Raw genomic sequence first — 20,471 nt, 5'->3', positions numbered from 1 at the left:
TACTTTATTTTTATTATTTAATTGTTCTTACTGCCCTAAGCCACCTCGAGATCACTACTGCTAAGTAACATTGGTTTGATTCGCTTCTATCTTTCATTTCTACTTCATATTTCTTGATTATTAATTGGTATTAAACTAAATCACATATCTTTAAAATCACTAATCAAATTCAATTGTTACTCGTATGTTCGAGGTAAACAGTTTGGCGCCCACCGTGGGGCTAAAGATAATAGTGATTATTTCTTTACTGGTTTTCATTACACACATTGCTTTTACACTTTTTCTTATCAAAAATTCTTTGATTCTCAGGCTAAAACATGTCTAGCTCACAAAAGCACCCATTTATGACAACGAAAGTCTTGGGGAAAATAACAACGCAGGAGTCGGTGTACCACCGATAAAACCAGGGGAAGTACCAAATGTCGAACCTGTTGATGTTAGTTCTCACATTGCTTTGAATGTAGATCTAGGCGCGGACCCCGAAGGAGATATACGCAGGGAAGCCCAGCCCGGTGGCCAAAGAACACAAGGAATGAAAAAAGGGGGAGTCAGCCTCCATGTGATATTCGAGATGCTGCAAGCTCAGAAAATCATCATCGCACAACTTCAGAGTCAGAATAGAACTCCAAACACAACCGAGCCAATAAACACTAGGTGTACTGAACCAGCATTGGAAAGGCCCAATAAAAGTGGCTCGGGGACTGACCCCATGACTATGAGAATGCTCGAGGAACTAACCAAGAGGGTCGAGTCTAGAGAAAAGAAAATTGAAGATAATGATAAGAAGGTGGAAACTTATAACTCCCGGGTAGACCAGATACCGGGGGAACCTCCCGTTTTGAAAGGTCTAGACACCAAAAAGTTCATACAAAAACCATTCCCCCCCCCCCGAGTGCGGCTTCGATGCCCATCCCCAAAAAGTTTTGCATGCCCGATATACCCAAATATAACGAGACAACCGACCCTAACGAGCACATAACTTCATACACTTGTGGGATTAAAGGAAATGATTTGAATGACGATGAAATCGAGTCAGTTTGTTGAAAAAATACGGGGAATCACTATCAAAGGGAGCCATGATTTGGTATCAGAACTTATCTCCTAATTCTATTGACTCATTATGTTAGCAGATGCCTTTGGGAAATAACATGCCGGGGCCATAAAAGTGGCCACGAGAAAATCGAACGTCTTCAAAATAAAGCAAAGGAATGACGAGATGCCAAGGGAGTTCGTGTCACGGGTTCAGATGAAAAGAATGGAATTACCTCCGGCCTCCGATGGATAGCAGTACAGGCCTTTATGCAGGGTTTGAATGAAAGGAGCTCGATAATGTCTTGGCAGTTGAAGCAGAACTTGATTGAATATACAGCTGTGACATGGTCGGATGTACACAATTGTTATCAGCCAAAGATTAGGGTCGAGGACGACCAGTTAGGAGCCCCCTCGGGTTCAGTTCATCTGAATAGATTCACAGCTAAGCCCTCGAGGGACACAAACCGGGAATTAAAATTCAACAAATAATGGTATCAGCCATATGCCGATCGAAGGAACAGTGGCACGAGCCGTAACACTCCTCGGAGCGGTCGAAGAAACGATTGAGATCAAAGTTCTCAGGGACTCATGAGTAAAAGCGGGTTCGATAAGCACACTGACCTCGCCGAGGCCCATTGATTATCAGAATACAACTTCAGCATAGATGCATCAGGGATTGTCTTAGCTATTGGGAGAATTAAAGACACCAAGTGGCCCAGGCCAATACAGACCGATCCTTCTCAAAGAAACCCCAAACTTGATGTGCAAGTATCATGGCACACATGGTCATCGAACAGAAGATAGCAGATAGCTAAGGGAAGAAGTGGCTCCTTTGTTCAACGAGGGCACCTTTAGGAATTCCTAAGCGATCGTGCTAAGAATCACCTCCGAGAGAGATGTGAGGAAAAATGAACAAGAAGAACCACAACATGTAATCCACATGATCATTGGCGGAGTCGATGTCTCTCAACTACCTGTGTTCAAGCGCACCAAAGTATAAATCACCAAGGAAAAATGGACTCAGAGTTATGTGCCTGAGGACGTCTTATTATTCTGTGATGAGAAACATAAGGCATATCTCAGCCTCACAATAATGCCCTGGTAATCTCTCTCTTTTTGAATAAAATTCAAATTAAACGTGTTTTAGTGGATCCATGTATCTTAGCAAACATAATTAGATCAAGGGTCGTAGAACAACTCGGCCTACAAGATCAGATTGTACCTGCATCTCGGGTCCTGAATGGCTTCAACATGGCAAGCGAAATAACAAAGGGAGAGATTATCCTGTCAGAAAACGTAGCCGGGACCATACAAGATACAAAGTTCCATGTCATCGAATGTGATATGAGGTATAACGCGCTCCTCGGGAGACCATGGATATACAATATGAGGGCAGTGCCTTCAACTCTTCACTAGATGATAAAGTTTCCAACAGAGGAAGGAGTGAAAACGGTCTACGGAGAGCAACATGTTGCAAAGGGGATATTTGCGATCAAGGAGGTGGTGTCGATACCAGAGCCTTCGACCTCGGAGAAATCGAGCATCGGAGGTAAATAGATAGCCAAATAGCAAATCATTGCCTCCGGCCTCGATAGAATCGGAGCAACAGGTAATCGGAGACGAAGATGAGGATTTCCGTACTCCTCGAACCTTCGTCGTTCCCGAATAATCTGATGCAACCAAATCAACCATCAAGGAGCTGGAGCCGGTCATTTTGATCGAATATATGCCCGAGAAAAAGGTACACCCAGGAACAGGATTAACTCCCGAACTCAGGAAAATACTTATTCAATTTCTTATTGATAATATGGTTGCTTTTCTTGGTCCCATTTATATCTGATAGGGATTCCACTAGAAATCCCCACGAATCGGCTGAGCACCGATCCTAGGTTCAAACCAGTGAAGCAAAAAAGGAGGCCTCAGCCCGAGGTAAAGCATGCTTTCATAAAAGACGAGGTAACTAAACTTCTTAAAATAGGATCTATCCGAGAAGTAAAGTACCACGAGTAGTTAGCCAACATAGTTGTAGCTCCTAAAAAAGGAAACAAACTCAGAATGTGCATAGATTATAAGGACTTGATCAAAGCATGTCATGTCTTAGATATTCTTTCCCCTTGCATTGCATCGATCGCATGATCGATGCCATGGCTGGCCACAAGACCCTAACTCTTCTCGGTGCCTACCCCAGGCATTCAGATAAACTCGGAGGACTAGGAAAAAACTTTGTTTATTACTAAATTTGGAACTTATTGTTACAACTTCATGCCCTTCAGGCTAAAAAATGCAGGAGCTACATACCAACGCCTAGTTAGCAAAATGTTCGAAGAACAAATAGGCAAAACAAAGGAAACTTATATCGATGATATGTTGGTTAAGTCCCTATGCACAGAGGACCATTTAGCTCATTAGCAGGGAACGTTTACAATCTTGAGGAAATTCAACGTGAAGCTTAACCCTAAGAAATATGCCTTCGAACTTGGCTCGGGTAAGTCCTTCGGCTTCACAGTGTCAAATCGGAGTATCAGAATAACCCTGATAAGATCAAAGCTACCGAGGATATCACGATCGTGGATGATGTAGAGGCCGTGCTAAGAGGGGCAGCTTTGCATCGGTACATCTCAAGGCCGTCAGATCAGAGTCACCGGTTCTTCTCTTCACTTAAAAAGAAAAGGGATTTCGCATGGACCCTGAAATGTCAGCAAAACTAAAAGCGATATCTGTCCAGCCCGCCTTTTCTTCATACCCTAAAGGTAGATGAAAAATGAGAAGCAGCAGTTGTTCGAAAGGCCACCCTCAATACTCAAGACCCAAATGAAGGGAAATTGGGCCCGGAGTTATGGGTAAGGGACTTTACAAACTTAGCACAATAGAAGGTGAACAACTGCCAAACAATTAGAACATGTCATTACTCAAACGGTACTACTGCTCTGGTATGATTTTATCCTTTTGTCTATTTAAGTTTAAAACTAACTCATTACAGATTTCAGATCGAAGCTATCGAAGGCATACGATCCCGAAGGCATCATCATTTAGACCTTAGGTTTTAAATCATGTGTTGCACTCTTTTTCCATTAAATTGGATTTTATCCCAAATGGACTTTACCGGCAAGGTTTTTAACGAGGCAACAACTACGTGCTACCTAAGAAGAACTCAACAGTATCCAAGGCTTCTTTTTAATCAAACTCGAATACTGGGGGGCATTTCCCTTGGAGGTTATATTTTCAAGGAAAATACTTCAAGCCAAAGAGGGTATCGATAGGAAAACTTTGTAATGGGCCAAAAGGTCAGAAGAACCATGTCCATATAGAATAATAGAGCCTCGACGGCAAAGCATGTACGCATATATCAATCATTTGAAGAAGCATTGTGTTAATATAAAAAATACTTTGTATCTCCAAAAAGTTTTCTATTATACTAGCTCTAAACATATAATCCTACGGGAAATGGCTCAAGAGCCAAAGCATAAAATCACCCCCGAACACTCGGGGACTATCGTCGACAGTCGGTACATCTGAATCATCGAAAACTCGGACTCATAAGACCTCAAAGGGGCACCTCCTCAAAAAAAAGGCCAAGACCAATATACTCGGGGACTAACTTTTCGGACAAGTTAGAAAGGTTATCGGGAAACAATCCCAAGTGACATACCCGAAGGCTACGGCTATATTAAAAGACCACGGTCATATAAAAAGGCTACGACCAAAAAATGTGGCTCAAAAACATCCAACTTCCACTATAAAGTAAAGGCCTTCAAAAACATTGTAAAAACCGGTTAAATCAGGCTACCCTCGGCAAAAGTAAAATATAATGGGCTTCGATAAATTCAGTCCCCGAATAATTTAATGGGTGTTGATAAATTCAGCCCTCGAATAATTTAGAGGCTTCGATAACACCAGCCCTCAATAAAACCTCAAGAGATATTCGATTATCAGTACACAAACAAGGTCTCGATACGTCGAACCTTCGAAAAATCCAACGGGTACAAAAACACATGCTAAGGCATAACTAAATTTTCACTAAGTCTTTTAGCCGAAATGAGGGAAAAATTATATAGCTATTTTAGAGACCGAGACCGCCCAACTTAAAGATACCAACTGTCATGACCCGGCCCACACTGTGCATATATTGTCCGCTTTGGGCTTCACCCTCACGGTTTTGTTCTCCCCCAATCGAGCATGGGGAAAAGGCCTATGCACATGTAGGTCCAAGTCCTACTAATATAGCCTAGGACTCCCCCTCTCTTTTCCGATGTGGGATTCCTGCAAGCTACAGGAGTGCTACAGCACCTGTACTGTACTCACCCCACCAACAAGAACACAACGTCCTCGTTGTGGGTACCCACCCATCGTACTTCTTGAGAGTCGGCTCTGATACCAACTGTCACGACCCGGCCCACACTGTGCATATATTGTCCGCTTTGGGCTTCGCCCTCACGGTTTTGTTCTCCCCCAATCGAACATGGCCTAAGAGCCAACTTTAAAGAGCCTAAGGGCCGATATATAAGAGCCCAATGGCCAACTTCGAAAGGCATAAGGACCAAAAACTTATAGTTTGAGACTTCGCTCTCATTTCGATCCAGACACAAGATTCACGATACCTCGAGCTTATATCGATCAATTTAAACTTTGCTCAAGGATTATTATATCTGTCAATAAATATTTAAGGGTTTATTATATCCCGAACCCAAACCAATTCTCGGACCAATCATTCAAACGAAGTTTCCATAAATAAAGACAATATTAAATCCAGCACAAACCAATGATGAGATAAAAGGTTCCCCTTGTATTTCCAAAAGATGATTAATAGGAGATATTTACATAAGGGAGACTTGAACAGAAACAAAATAAGGAAACCCAAAACTACTTCGGGGTCATATTTTCAGCAGTTTCATCTTTAGGAGCCGCATCTTCGAGAGCCTCACCCTCGGGGACTTCATCTTCGTCTCCTCCACTCTTAGAGCCACTGGCTGAATCATCCTCATCAGAAAGCTGAGTGGCAGCCTCTTCTTCCAAAATCTTCGTCCTTTCAATATCGGCTGAGAGATCAAAGCCGCGAGCATGTACCTCCTCTAGAGTTACCCTCCGGGATTGTCGCCTATCATGGTCAAGTGCACTTGATAGATAGCTTGACTTCTGACGCAGAAGAGATCTCATTTTCCCGAGCATTAGCGGCTTCACCATTAGCTCGGTACGAAGACATAATTGCCTCAGTGTCAGATTTGGCTTTGGCCGGCTCAGCAGCAGATCTAGCTTTAAGCTCCTCGATTCTACAGCCTCAAGCTAGGATCTCATTCTTCACATTTTGAAGCTGGTGTTCGAGTGAAGCCAGCTACTCTCGAAGAGTTTCCTTCTCAGAGACAAGATTGTCCATGCCTTGTCTCCACCCCAAGGTCTCGGCCTCCTTCATCTTAGGATCCTCCAGAAGCTGCAACACCGATTCGCCCTTCTGTTGAAACTACAAAATTAAAAGTATTAGTTATCAAAAAAACAAGTACATAACAGACCCTCAACGACTATATTACCTTTTCAATAAACTTAGATCGTTCTTGGCAAGCTTTCGTCAATTCAACTCGTAGATCGATGATCTCCCCCTCTTTCTTGACATAGAGGATTTTAAGACTGTCCCTCTCTTTCGAGACTTTCTTAAGCTCGGTTTCACATCGGAAAATCTCAGTTCGAGATTTGGAAAATGTTCGTCGGTGAAGCGACACGGCCTTCTTACAAGAAAAGGAGGTCAGAATCAGAAAGATAGAGATTAAACTCAAAATAATGAAAGACAAAACTTACTTGTTTGAGGAGCTTCTCAGCTTCGTCAAAAATAAACGAGGCATCAAGATCGGGACATTCTTCAATTCCCATGAGACACTCCAGAAAAATATCGTTCTCTTCATGAGTCGCTGCCATATCAGGAGTCTCCATGTCCTGGGCATCTCGGAGTTGCCCTTCAGAAAACACCGCGCCCTACGACGAGTCATCTATGTTAATTACCCCAAGTGAATCACTAAGGGTGTTATCCTATCTTTGAAATGCCTCGGAGTTAGGCTCTTCGAGATCATTCACCAAACGTCCCCCGGGAAAAGGTACACCTTTTCTGCCTGATGGTTTGGGGACTTTGCTCGAGCGCCCCTCTAAAATTTCTTCGGTTCGAGATTGAACTGCCTCCGTCACTGTCGGTTCATCGGTCTTCAGAGCATCAGAGCTTCCTCTTTGCCGAGCTACTAGGAGGCAGTCATCATCCTCTTCCTCTTCCTCTTCCTCTTCCTCTTCCTCTTCCTTTTCCTCTTTTTCCCGAAGGCGTTGAGCCATTTCTGGAGATAGGGCCACGGTGTTAGCCTTGGGATTTCGAGCTTTGCTTTTCTTTCGCCTCGGGGTATTTGTAGACGACCCCTATTTCTTTTCTTTTCTTTGGGAGTCTTTGAGATCTCTTCTTCACACGGCGGAGGCAGACGCATTTCAACAGCTTCCCTGAGACCTGCATAAAAGATGAAGTAAGTATTGCCTTAAGGAACACAAGTAAATAAACAAGAAAACTCACCATGGTATTTCGCCTCCCATCGGCCTTGGCTATATCATGCCAGCAACGCTTCATATATGAAGAAGTAGAGGCCAGTTGGTGGACCCAACCCTCGAGGTCCTCGACCGCTCCAGGAAACCAAGCGACAACTGCACCATCGGAAAAGGATTATGTCGATAAAAAGACAAAACCAGGAAAGAAAAAGGGAAGCAAGGTATAACTAATTGCTAAATTAAGTTTTAGTAATTAACTAACATTACTTAAATATTTGCTTCCACGATTTCGTACAAGTGTTTTGTGAATAGGCCTAATATTTAGGACTACTTATTCTTTTCCTATATATAAAAAGGAACCCTTCGAAGCATAAAAAAAGGTAAGGTGGTGTTCATCAGTTTGCTTTTTAACCATTTCTATTTCTTCTAATTTTTTAAATACAAATTAAATTTGACAAATTTTATATAACTTCTTAATAATCGTGTCGTTTTGGAAGTGGTGGTAATAACTAAATTTAGTAAGATTGTTGAAAGAAGATTAAAATATGATCTCTATTCTTTTTTATATTCAGTTAGTGATATTAAGGATATTATAACTGATACATAAGATCTTGAATTGGATATTGTATACGGTCGAGATCGAATGCCTTCGATCTATATACTTGAGAGGTCGTCCGAAGTTTGAGTCTGGGTAAGACCAAGTTCGAGCTCGAGGGACCAGATTCGAGTTCGAAGGCGGAGCATGATGCATACCGAGGTCGAGTGTGCTCGACCTCGAAATAATACCGTAATGGATTTGTACTAGATTAAGTTAGATTCCTTCCATGTCTCTAAATTCATGGCGCAAATCCCGAAATATGATTGTATGATTCCGTACCAGGCGGTTAGACAACTGTACCAAGAATATTCCTTACTGTAAATAGAAATATTTCTTATTTAGGGCTCCCCTATTATATAAAGGGGACCCCAATCATTTGTAAGACATCTTAGAATTACTGAGAAAAGAATATACTCTCTTCCTTTTTGCCTACTGTTCATCAGCATTATCCTTTAGCTCCATTGTTCTTACTTTATTTTTATTATTTAATTGTTTTAACTGCCCTAAGCCACCTCGAGGTCACTACTGCTAAGTAACATTGGTTTGATTCGCTTCTATCTTTCATTTCTACTTCATATTTCTTGATTATTAATTGGTATTAAACTAAATCACATATCTTTAAAATCACTAATCAAATTCAATTGTTACTCGTATGTTCGAGGTAAACAGTTTGGCGCCCACCGTGGGGCTAAAGATAATAGTGATTATTTCTTTACTGGTTTTCATTACACACATTGCTTTTACACTTTTTCTTATCAAAAATTCTTTGATTCTCAGGCTAAAACATGTCTAGCTCACAAAAGCACCCATTTATGACAACGAAAGTCTTGGGGAAAATAACAACGCAGGAGTCGGTGTACCACCGATAAAACCAGGGGAAGTACCAAATGTCGAACCTGTTGATGTTAGTTCTCACATTGCTTTGAATGTAGATCTAGGCGCGGACCCCGAAGGAGATATACGCAGGGAAGCCCAGCCCGGTGGCCAAAGAACACAAGGAATGAAAAAAGGGGGAGTCAGCCTCCATGTGATATTCGAGATGCTGCAAGCTCAGAAAATCATCATCACTCAACTTCAGAGTCAGAATAGAACTCCAAACACAACCGAGCCAATAAACACTAGGTGTACTGAACCAGCATTGGAAAGGCCCAATAAAAGTGGCTCGGGGACTTACCCCATGATTATGAGAATGTTCGAGGAACTAACCAAGAGGGTCGAGTCTAGAGAAAAGAAAATTGAAGATAATGATAAGAAGGTGGAAACTTATAACTCCCGGGTAGACCAGATACTGGGGGAACCTCCCGTTTTGAAAGGTCTAGACACCAAAAAGTTCATACAAAAACCATTCCCCCCCCCCGAGTGCGGCTTCGATGCCCATCCCCAAAAAGTTTTGCATGCCCGATATACCCAAATATAACGAGACAACCGACCCTAACGAGCACATAACTTCATACACTTGTGGGATTAAAGGAAATGATTTGAATGACGATGAAATCGAGTCAGTTTTGTTGAAAAAATATGGGGAAACACTATCAAAGGGAGTCGTGATTTGGTATCAGAACTTATCTCCTAATTCTATTGACTCATTATGTTAGCAGATGCCTTTGTGAAAGCACATGCCGGGGCCATAAAAGTGGCCACGAGAAAATCGAACGTCTTCAAAATAAAGCAAAGGAATGACGAGATGCCAAGGGAGTTCGTGTCACGGTTTCAGATGAAAAGAATGGAATTACCTCCGGCCTCCGATGGCTAGCAGTACAGGCCTTTATGCAGGGTTTGAATGAAAGGAGCTCGATCATGTCTTGGCAGTTGAAGCAGAACTTGATTGAATATCCAGCTGTGGCATGGTCGGATGTACACAATTGTTATCAGCCAAAGATTAGGGTCGAGGACGACCAGTTAGGAGCCCCCTCGGGTTCAGTTCATCTGAATAGATTCACAGCTAAGCCCTCGAGGGACACAAACCGGGAATTAAGATTCAACAAAGAATGGTATCAGCCATATGCCGATCGAAGGAACAGTGGCACGAGCCATAACACTCCTCGGAGCGGTCGAAGAAACGATTGAGATCAAAGTTCTCAGGGACTCATGAGTAAAAGTGGGTTCGATAAGCACACTGACCCCACTGAGGCCCATCGATTATCAGAATACAACTTCAGCATAGATGCATCAGGGATTGTCTTAGCTATTGGGAGAATTAAAGACACCAAGTGGCCCAGGCCAATACAGACCGATCCTTCTCAAAGAAACCCCAAACTTGATGTGCAAGTATCATGGCACACATGGTCATCGAACAGAAGATAGCAGACAGCTAAGGGAAGAAGTGGCTCATTTGTTCAATGAGGGCCACCTTTAGGAATTCCTAAGCGATCGTGCTAAGAATCACCTCCGAGAGAGATGTGAGGAAAAATGAACAAGAAGAACCACAACATGTAATCCACATGATCATTGGCGGAGTCGATGTCTCTCAACTACCTGTGTTCAAGCGCACCAAAGTATCAATCACCAAGGAAAAATGGACTCAGAGTTATGTGCCTGAGGACGTCTTATTATTCTGTGATGAGAAACATAAGGCATATCTCAGCCTCACAATAATGCCCTGGTAATCTCTCTCTTTTTGAATAAAATTCAAATTAAACGTGTTTTAGTGGATCCATGTATCTTAGCAAACATAATTAGATCAAGGGTCGTAGAACAACTCAGCCTACAAGATCAGATTGTACCTGCATCTCGGGTCCTGAATGGCTTCAACATGGCAAGCGAAATAACAAAGGGAGAGATTATCCTGTCAGAAAACGTAGCCGGGACCATACAAGATACAAAGTTCCATGTCATCAAATGTGATATGAGGTATAACGCGCTCCTCGGGAGACCATGGATATACAATATGAGGGCAGTGCCTTCAACTCTTCACTAGATGATAAAGTTTCCAACAGAGGAAGGAGTGAAAACGGTCTACGGAGAGCAACATGTTGCAAAGGAGATATTTGCGATCAAGGAGGTGGTGTCGATACCAGAGCCTTCGACTCGGAGAAATCGAGCATCGGAGGTAAATAGATAGCCAAATAGCAAATCATTGCCTCCGGCCTCGATAGAATCGGAGCAACAGGTAATCGGAGACGAAGATGAGGATTTCCGTACTCCTCGAACCTTCATCGTTCCCGAATAATCTGATGCAACCAAATCAACCATCAAGGAGCTGGAGCAGGTCATTTTGATCGAATATATGCCCGAGAAAAAGGTACACCCAGGAACAGGATTAACTCCCGAACTCAGGAAAATACTTATTCAATTTCTTATTGATAATATGGTTGCTTTTCTTGGTCCCATTTATATCTGATAGGGATTCCACTAGAAATCCCCACGCATCGGCTGAGCACCGATCCTAGGTTCAAACCAGTGAAGCAAAAAAGGAGGCCTCAGCCCGAGGTAAAGCATGCTTTCATAAAAGACGAGGTAACTAAACTTCTTAAAATAGGATCTATCCGAGAAGTAAAGTACCACGAGTAGTTAGCCAACATAGTTGTAGCTCCTAAAAAAGGAAACAAACTCAGAATGTGCATAGATTATAAGGACTTGATCAAAGCATGTCATGTCTTAGATATTCTTTCCCCTTGCCTAGCATCGATCGCATGATCGATGCCATGGCTGGCCACGAGACCCTAACTCTTCTCGGTGCCTACCCCGAGCATTTAGATAAACTCGGAGGACCAGGAAAAGACTTTGTTTATTACTAAATTTGGAACTTATTGTTACAACTTCATGCCCTTCAGGCTAAAAAATGCAGGAGCTACATACCAACGCCTAGTTAGCAAAATGTTCGAAGAACAAATAGGCAAAACAAAGGAAACTTATATCGATGATATGTAGGTTAAGTCCCTATGCACAGAGGACCATTTAGCTCATTAGCAGGGAACGTTTACAATCTTGAGGAAATTCAACGTGAAGCTTAACCCGGAGAAATATGCCTTCGAACTTGGCTCGGGTAAGTCTTTCGGCTTCACAGTGTCAAATCGGGGTATCAGAATAACCCTGATAAGATCAAAGCTACCGAGGATATCACGATCGTGGATGATGTAGAGGCCGTGCTAAGAGGGGCAGCTTTGCATCGGTACATCTCAAGGCCGTCGGATCAGAGTCACCGGTTCTTCTCTTCACTTAAAAAGAAAAGGGATTTCGCATGGACCCTGAAATGTCAGCAAAACTAAAAGCGATATCTGTCCAGCCCGCCTTTGCTTCATATCCCAAAGATAGATGAAAAATGAGAAGCAGCAGTTGTTCGAAAGGCCGCCCTCAATACTCAAGACCCAAATGAAGGGAAATTGGGCCCGGAGTTATTGGTAAGGGACTTTACAAACTTAGCACAATAGAAGGCGAACAACTGCCAAACAATTAGAACATGTCATTACTCAAACGGTACTACTGCTCTGGTATGATTTTATCCTTTTATCTATTTAAGTTTAAAACTAACTCATTACAGATTTCAGATCGAAGCTATCGAAGGCATACGATCCCGAAGGCATCATCATTTAGACCTTAGGTTTTAAATCATGCGTTGCACTCTTTTTCCCTTAAATTGGATTTTATCCCAAATGGACTTTACCGGCAAGGTTTTTAACGAGGCAACAACTACGTGCTACCTAAGAAGAACTCAACAGTATCCAAAGCTTCTTTTTAATCAAACTCGAATACTGGGGGGCATTTCCCTTGGAGGTTATATTTTCAAGGAAAATACTTTAAGCCAAAGAGGGTCTCGATAGGAAAACTTTGTAATGGGCCAAAAGGTCGGAAGAACCGTGTCCATATAGAATAATAGAGCCTCGACGGCAAAGCATGTACGCATATATCAATCATTTGAAGAAGCATTGTGTTAATATAAAAAATACTTTGTATCTCCAAAAAGTTTACTATTATACGAGCTCTAAACATATAATCCTACGGGAAATAGCTCAAGAGCCAAAGCATAAAAGCACCCCCGAACACTCGGGGACTATCGTTGACAGTCGGTACATCTGAATCATCGAAAACTCGGACTCATAAGACCTCAAAGGGGAACCTCCTCAAAAAAAAGGCCAAGACCAATATACTTGGGGACTAACTTTTCGGACAAGTTAGAAAGGTTATCGGGAAACAAGCCCAAGTGACATACCCGAAGGCTACGGCTATATTAAAAGACCACGGTCATATAAAAAGGCTACTACCAAAATAATGCGGCTCAAAAACATCCAACTTCCACTATAAAGTAAAGGCCTTCAAACACTTTGTAAAAATCGGTTAAATCAGGCTACCCTCGGCAAAAGTAAAATATAATGGGTTTCGATAAATTCAGTCCCCGAATAATTTAATGGGTGTTGATAAATTCAGCCCTCGAATAATTTAGAGGCTTCGATAACACCAACCCTCAATAAAACCTCAAGAGATATTCGATTATCAGTACACAAACAAGGTCTCGATACATCGAACCTTCGAAAAATCCAACGGGTACAAAAACACATGCTAAGGCATAACTAAATTTTCACTAAGTCTTTTAGCCGAAATGAGGGAAAAATTATATAGCTATTTTAGAGGTCGAGACCGCCCAACTTAAAGATACCAACTGTCATGAACCGGTCCACACTGTGCATATATTGTCCGCTTTGGGCTTCGCCCTCACGGTTTTGTTCTCCCCCAATCGAGCATGGGGAAAAGGCCTATGCACATGTAGGTCCAAGTCCTACTAATATAGCCCAGGACTCCCCCTCTCTTTTCTGATGTGGGATTCCTGCAAGCTACAGGAGTGCTACAGCACCTGTACTGTACTCACCCCACCAACAAGAACACAACGTCCTCGTTGTGGGTACCCACCCATCGTACTTCTTGAGAGTCGGCTCTGATACCAACTGTCACGACCCGGCCCACACTGTGCATATATTGTCCGCTTTGGGCTTCGCCCTCACAGTTTTGTTCTCCCCCAATCGAACATGGCCTAAGGGCTAACTTTAAAGAGCCTAAGGGCCGATATATAAGAGCCCAATGGCCAACTTCGAAAGGCATAAGGACCAAAAACTTATAGTTCGAGACTTCGCTCTCATTTCGATCCGGACACAAGATTCACGATACCCCGAGCTTACATCGATCAATTTAAACTTTGCTCGAGGATTATTATATCTGTCAATAAATATTTAAGGGTTTATTATATCCCGAACCCAAACCAATTCTCGGACCAATCATTCAAATGAAGTTTCCATAAATAAAGACAATATTAAATCCAGCACAAACCAATGATGAGATAAAAGGTTCCCCTTGTATTTCCAAAAGAGGATTAACAGGAGATATTTACATAAGGGAGACTTGAACAGAAACAAAATAAGGAAACCCAAAACTACTTCGGGGTCATATTTTCAGCAGTTTCATCTTTAGGAGCCGCATATTCGAGAGCCTCACCCTCGGGGACTTCATCTTCGTCTCCTCCACTCTTAGAGCCACTGGCTGAATCATCCTCATCAGAAAGCTGAGTGGCAGCCTCTTCTTCCAAAATCTTCGTCCTTTCAATATCGGCTGAGAGATCAAAGTCGCGAGCATGTACCTCCTCTAGAGTTACCCTCCGGGATTGTCGCCTATCATGGTCAAGTGCACTTGATAGATAGCTTGACTTCTGCCGCAGAAGAGATCTCATTTTCCCGAGCATTAGCGGCTTCACCATTAGCTCGGTACGAAGACATAATTGCCTCAGTGTCAGATTTGGCTTTGGCCGGCTCAGCAGCAGATCTAGCTTTAAGCTCCTCGATTCCACAGCCTCAAGCTAGGATCTCCTTCTTCACATTTTGAAGCTGCTGTTCGAGTGAAGCCAGCTACTCTCGAAGAGTTTCCTTCTCAGAGACAAGATTGTCCATGCCTTGTCTCCACCCCAAGGTCTCGGCCTCCTTCATCTTAGGATCCTCCAGAAGCTGTAACACCGATTCGCCCTTCTGATGAAACTACAAAATTAAAAGTATTAGTCATCAAAAAAACAAGTACATAACAGTCCCTCAACGACTATATTACCTTTTCAATAAACTTAGATCGTTCTTGGCAAGCTTTCGTCAATTCAACTCGTAGATCGATGATCTCCCCCTCTTTCTTGACATAGAGTATTTTAAGACTGTCCCTCTCTTTCGAGACTTTCTTAAGCTCGGCTTCACATCGGGAAAGCTCAGTTCGAGATTTGGTGAATGTTCGTCGGTGAAGCGACACGGCCTTCTTACAAGAAAAGGAGGTCAGAATCAGAAAGATAGAGATTAAACTTGAAATAATGAAAGACAAAACTTACTTATTTGAGGAGCTTCTCAGCTTCCTCAAAAATAAACGAGGCATCAAGATCGGGACATTCTTCGATTCCCGTGAGACACTCCCGAAAAATATCGTTCTCTTCATGAGTCGCTGCCATATCAGGAGTCTCCATGTCCTGGGTATCTCGGAGTTGCCCTTCAGAAAACACCGGGCCCTACGACGAGTCATCTATGTTAATTACCCCAAGTGAATCACTAAGGGTGTTATCCTATCTTTGAAATGCCTCGGAGTTAGGCTCTTCGAGATCATTCACCAAACGTCCCCCGGGACAAGGTACACCTTTTCTGCCTGATGGTTTGGGGACTTCGCTCGAGCGCCCCTCTGAAATTTCTTCGGTTCGAGATTGAACTGCCTCCGTCACTGTCGGTTCATCGGTCTTCGAAGTGTCAAAGCTTCCTCTTTGCCGAGCTACCAGGAGGCAGTCATCATCCTCTTCCTCTTCCTCTTCATCTTCCTCTTCCTTTTCCTCTTTTTCCCGAAGGCGTTGAGCCATTTCTGGAGATAGGGCCACGGTGTTAGCCTTGGGATTTCGAGCTTTGCTTTTCTTTCGCCTCGGGGTATTTGTAGACGACCCCTATTTCTTTTCTTTTCTTTGGGAGTCTTTGAGATCTCTTCTTCACACGGCGGGGGCAGACGCATTTGAACAGCTTCCCCGAGACCTGCATAAAAGATGAAGTAAGTATTACATTAAGGAACACAAGTAAATAAACAAGAAAACTCACCATGGTATTTCGCCTCCCATCGGCCTTGGCTATATCATGCCAGCAACGCTTCATATATGAAGAAGTAGAGGCCAGTTGGTGGACCCAACCCTCGAGGTCCTCGACCGCTCCAGGAAACCAAGCGACAACTGCATCATCGGAAAAGGATTATGTCGATAAAAAGACAAAACCAGGAAAGAAAAAGGGAAGCAAGGTATAAAGTTATTTACATTTCATATTCCATTTCTCGGAGAATGGCATCCTCTCAGCAGAAATCAGGTCAGAGGTTCTGACTCGGACAAAATGGCTCATCCACCCTCGGTCTTTGTCCTCATCGATGCTAGAGACAAGAGATTTCAAGGATCGGCGTTGCAATTTTATTAAGCCATCTCGGTATAGTCGAGGTCTGTACATCCTGATTAGATGGTCGAGGATGAAAGGCATCCCCTGGACCTGGCTCGAGAAAAATCTGATCAAATGAACAATCAGCCAGAATGTAGGGTAGATCTGGCCAAGCTTCACTTGGTATCATTGGCAGAAGTCCAGAATAACTGGGTCTATGGGACCTAGAGCTAGATTTGCGGGGCCCAGCGTGAATGGGTGGGTGTACATGCTTAAGTATCCCGCTTTATGGGTAGTAATGTCCTCTTCTAGGAAAGGAATCACCACATCTTTGTCATCCCAATTGTAATCCTTCTTTACCTGCTCAAGCTCATCCTTGGTTATCAAAGAGATATATCGAGACAAGGGCTCACATCAGCCTGGTGTCGATACAGGTTTTTCAATTTTAAAATCATATGTTATTTCACACGGCGAGGGAATACACTCCTCTATACGAGGCGGCACCACCAATTTACTTCTGTATGGTCATGATGACGAAGAGGCTTTTTCTTGTTGGGGAATGGTTTGGTATGTTTTGGCCATTGTATTTCAAGTAAAGAAGAAAAGGTTGCTGCTGGAGTAAAGAACAAATTGAGAAAAGTACAAATTCAGGGAAATTGAAAGAACTAGAAAGATTTGGCAACGAATTGAGAAGTAAAGTTTGCAAAATTGTGAAGTTAGCCTATTTATAGAAGTCACTTAATTGGATTGGGGAAGCCAAAAGGACAACCGTCAGCCAACTCTAATTAATGACCTTGGAAACTGTGCAGACGTGACCTTTCAATCACTTCAGATGCTGACATCACGAGATCGGCATCATGGTCGAAACATCGAGGAGATCGGGCCTCAAGTCATCTATTATCGTCTTATCTCGAGCTCGAGCAAGTGCTTGCTCGGCTACTAAGACCCAAGGCTACCCGAGTTTGAGAAAATCTCACTCGGGGACTATAGAAAAAGGCCTAAGGGCTAACTTTATTTCAAGTTAGAACAAATGCTCACTCGGGGACTGTCTACGAAGCCTAAGGGCTAACTTTAATTTAAATTCGAAACCTTACTCTTACTCAGCTCGGACTCAGGAGTCCCGATGTCCTGAGCTCGCATCAAATCAATTTAAGTCTAGCTCGAGGATTGACAAAAACCTTAAGGGGTATTATATTGATCGATTAAAATCTAAGGGTTTATTATGTTCCGAGTCCGGTGTTCGGGCCAATCACCAAAGTTATGGAATCAAATTTTTCACAAATAAAGATGAAATGAAATTCAACACGAGCCAAAAATGAGACAAAGAGATTCTTTTATATTTACAAGGGATGGTTACAAAATATAATTATAACATCCACGAAGGGTACTCACATAGAAACAAAGAAGAAAAAACAAAAGTCAAGAACCTAATCTACTTTTAAAGCCACGTCCTCGAGAGCGTCATATTCGGGAACCTCCTTCCTGGGGTTTCCATTTTGATTTTTGTAAATGTCTGTATGCCAGAAGAGATTTAGGGTAGAAAACCCTCGATAAATGTAACTATATTTCCAGCAGCGGGGATTGAGCAATCCGTTCAAATTTTGGGCCATAATCCATTAAAAAAGAATAGCAAAAGAAAAAGACCAGAAGATGTAACTTCACCTTCTATCGCAAGAAAAAACAACAAGGTTGCAAGATGCATGAGCAACGATCCAAGAACATCCTTGGGACATTGTTCCGGTGTGGGATACAAAAGTTAGTAGATGATAGTGCCACCTCATTCCATATAAAGCAAAAGGAATGAGTGTTACACCAGGTTGAAGTTAAGAGAGATGAGCAGCAGTGTAAAGTTCGCATATTTTCTAGTGCGGGAAGGATTCGGCGCCCTTCTCTCGTTGTTTTGAATTGAACCTTTGAAAAAGGGAGTCTTGGCATAACTGGTAAAGTTGCTGCCATATGACCTTGTGATCGCAAGTTCGAATCATGGAAATAGATGATTAAAGAAGGAAGCAAATAAGGGAAAAGATCAAAAGTAGATGAAGATGAAAAAAGTAGAGTTCTTTGTTCAACAGAGTAGCCTCCTATTTATAGAAAGGCGGCGACGGATAGGCAGTGCAAGTGGCCGACCAGTTCTGGAGCGCATTTAATGTTTTGGGGAAGCGAGCTGACATGACATTTCTGATCACTTCAAGCGCATACGTCACTGGCATGATGTCATCATAAGAGGTTCGAGAAAATCGAGGTTCAAATCGTTTCTTATTATCTTACTCTAAGAAACGCGGGGACTATTTATATACGGTTGAAATCGAATGCCTTTGATCTATATACTTGAGAAGTTGTCCGAAGTTCGAGTCTTGGTAAGACCAAGTTTGAGCTCGAGGGACCAAATCTGAGTTCGAAGGCAGAGCATGATGCATACCGAGGTCGAGTGTGCTCGACCTCGAAATAATACCGTTATGGATTTGTACCAGAACAAGTTAGATTCCTGCCACATTCCCAAAATCATGGCGTAAATCCCAGAATATGATTGTACGATTCCGTATTAGGCGGTTAGACAGTTGTACCAAGAATATTCCTTACTATAAATAGAAATATTCTTATTCCTATTATATAAACGGGACCCCAATCATTTGTAAGACATCGTAGAATCACTGAGAAAAGAATATACTCTCTTCCTTTTTGCCTACTGGTCTTCAACATTATCCTTTAGCTCCATTGTTCTTACGTTGTTTTTATTATTTAATTGTTCTTACTGCCCTAAGCCACCTCGAAGTCACTAGGTTCGAGGTCACTACTGCTAAGTAACATTGGTTTGATTCGCTTATATCTTTCATTTCACTTCATATTTCTTGATTATTAATTGGTATTGAACTAAATCACATATCTTTAAAATCATTAATCAAATTTAATTGTTACTCGTATTTTCGAGGTAAACAGATATGATTTTTGATAATTTGTCGTTATTTTTTATTAAGCGATAGAGTTTTGCTGCTTAGCTGCTTAATTTATTTGTCGCAATTTTTCTTTTAATTGACCTGTCTAGAATATACAATACTTATACAATCATTCTCGTACAAAGTTAAAATAAAAGAAATGGATATGTGATAGATCATTAAGCTTCTAAAATTATCTAATCTTTTTAATGTTTAGTTAGGTGATCCATTATTTATTTATTTTTTAAAAAAACAAAATAGGTCTAGTATTTGCCATTTTCAAGAGCTTATATTTTTTAAAATTTTATTTTATAACTCAAATATATTATTTATTAAATTTTTAAAAAATTATATTTATGCATACATACATGCGCATCACGCGTATCCTAAAACTTATCGTATATGAAACAAGCAAACACACAAATGACGGACCGCGACTTAACGGTGTGAAAGAAAACATATCAGTACATTTCCTTCACGCCCGTACGTCCTTTTTTGCTTCTAAAATAAGTAGATAGTAATAAATCTTGTGTCGACAAGGAAATCACGCCTAACGTGTATGTCATGTAGTCCTACTACCCCAATAAATCATATCTTAATATATAGTATTCAAATGAATTTGGTATCCGTTTTCAATTAATGTAACGGTATTTCATTGTATACTGTTTAACAAATAAAGCTTTTTAAAACTTTTATTGAATATTTTATGTAATTTCTATGGTCATAAATTATGCCATTAAGGATAAATTAAAAATTTAAAGTTAATATTTTTTAATATAAAAATAGTCATTCTTTTAGGAACACTCTCCCCGTCTTTCTCGAAAGTCCGTTAAGAAGACCAACTTGGTTAAAATTTAAAATAAAAGTTTATCCAAGTTATCTAACTAGTCTAGTATAAAATCAACCACGTGTTTTATATGATAAACCCTCTTAATATCCTATTTAATGAACCAAACATCTACTTTGAAAAGAAAAAAAAAACATCTAGCCAAAAAATAATATATCCAGCAAATAATCTCATTAGTATTATAATCCAACTTACACATTATA

This window comes from Nicotiana sylvestris, chromosome 7, assembly GCF_000393655.2.
Source record: "Nicotiana sylvestris chromosome 7, ASM39365v2, whole genome shotgun sequence".
Lineage (NCBI taxonomy): Eukaryota > Viridiplantae > Streptophyta > Magnoliopsida > Solanales > Solanaceae > Nicotiana > Nicotiana sylvestris.
Note: the sequence above shows the minus strand (reverse complement) of the source record.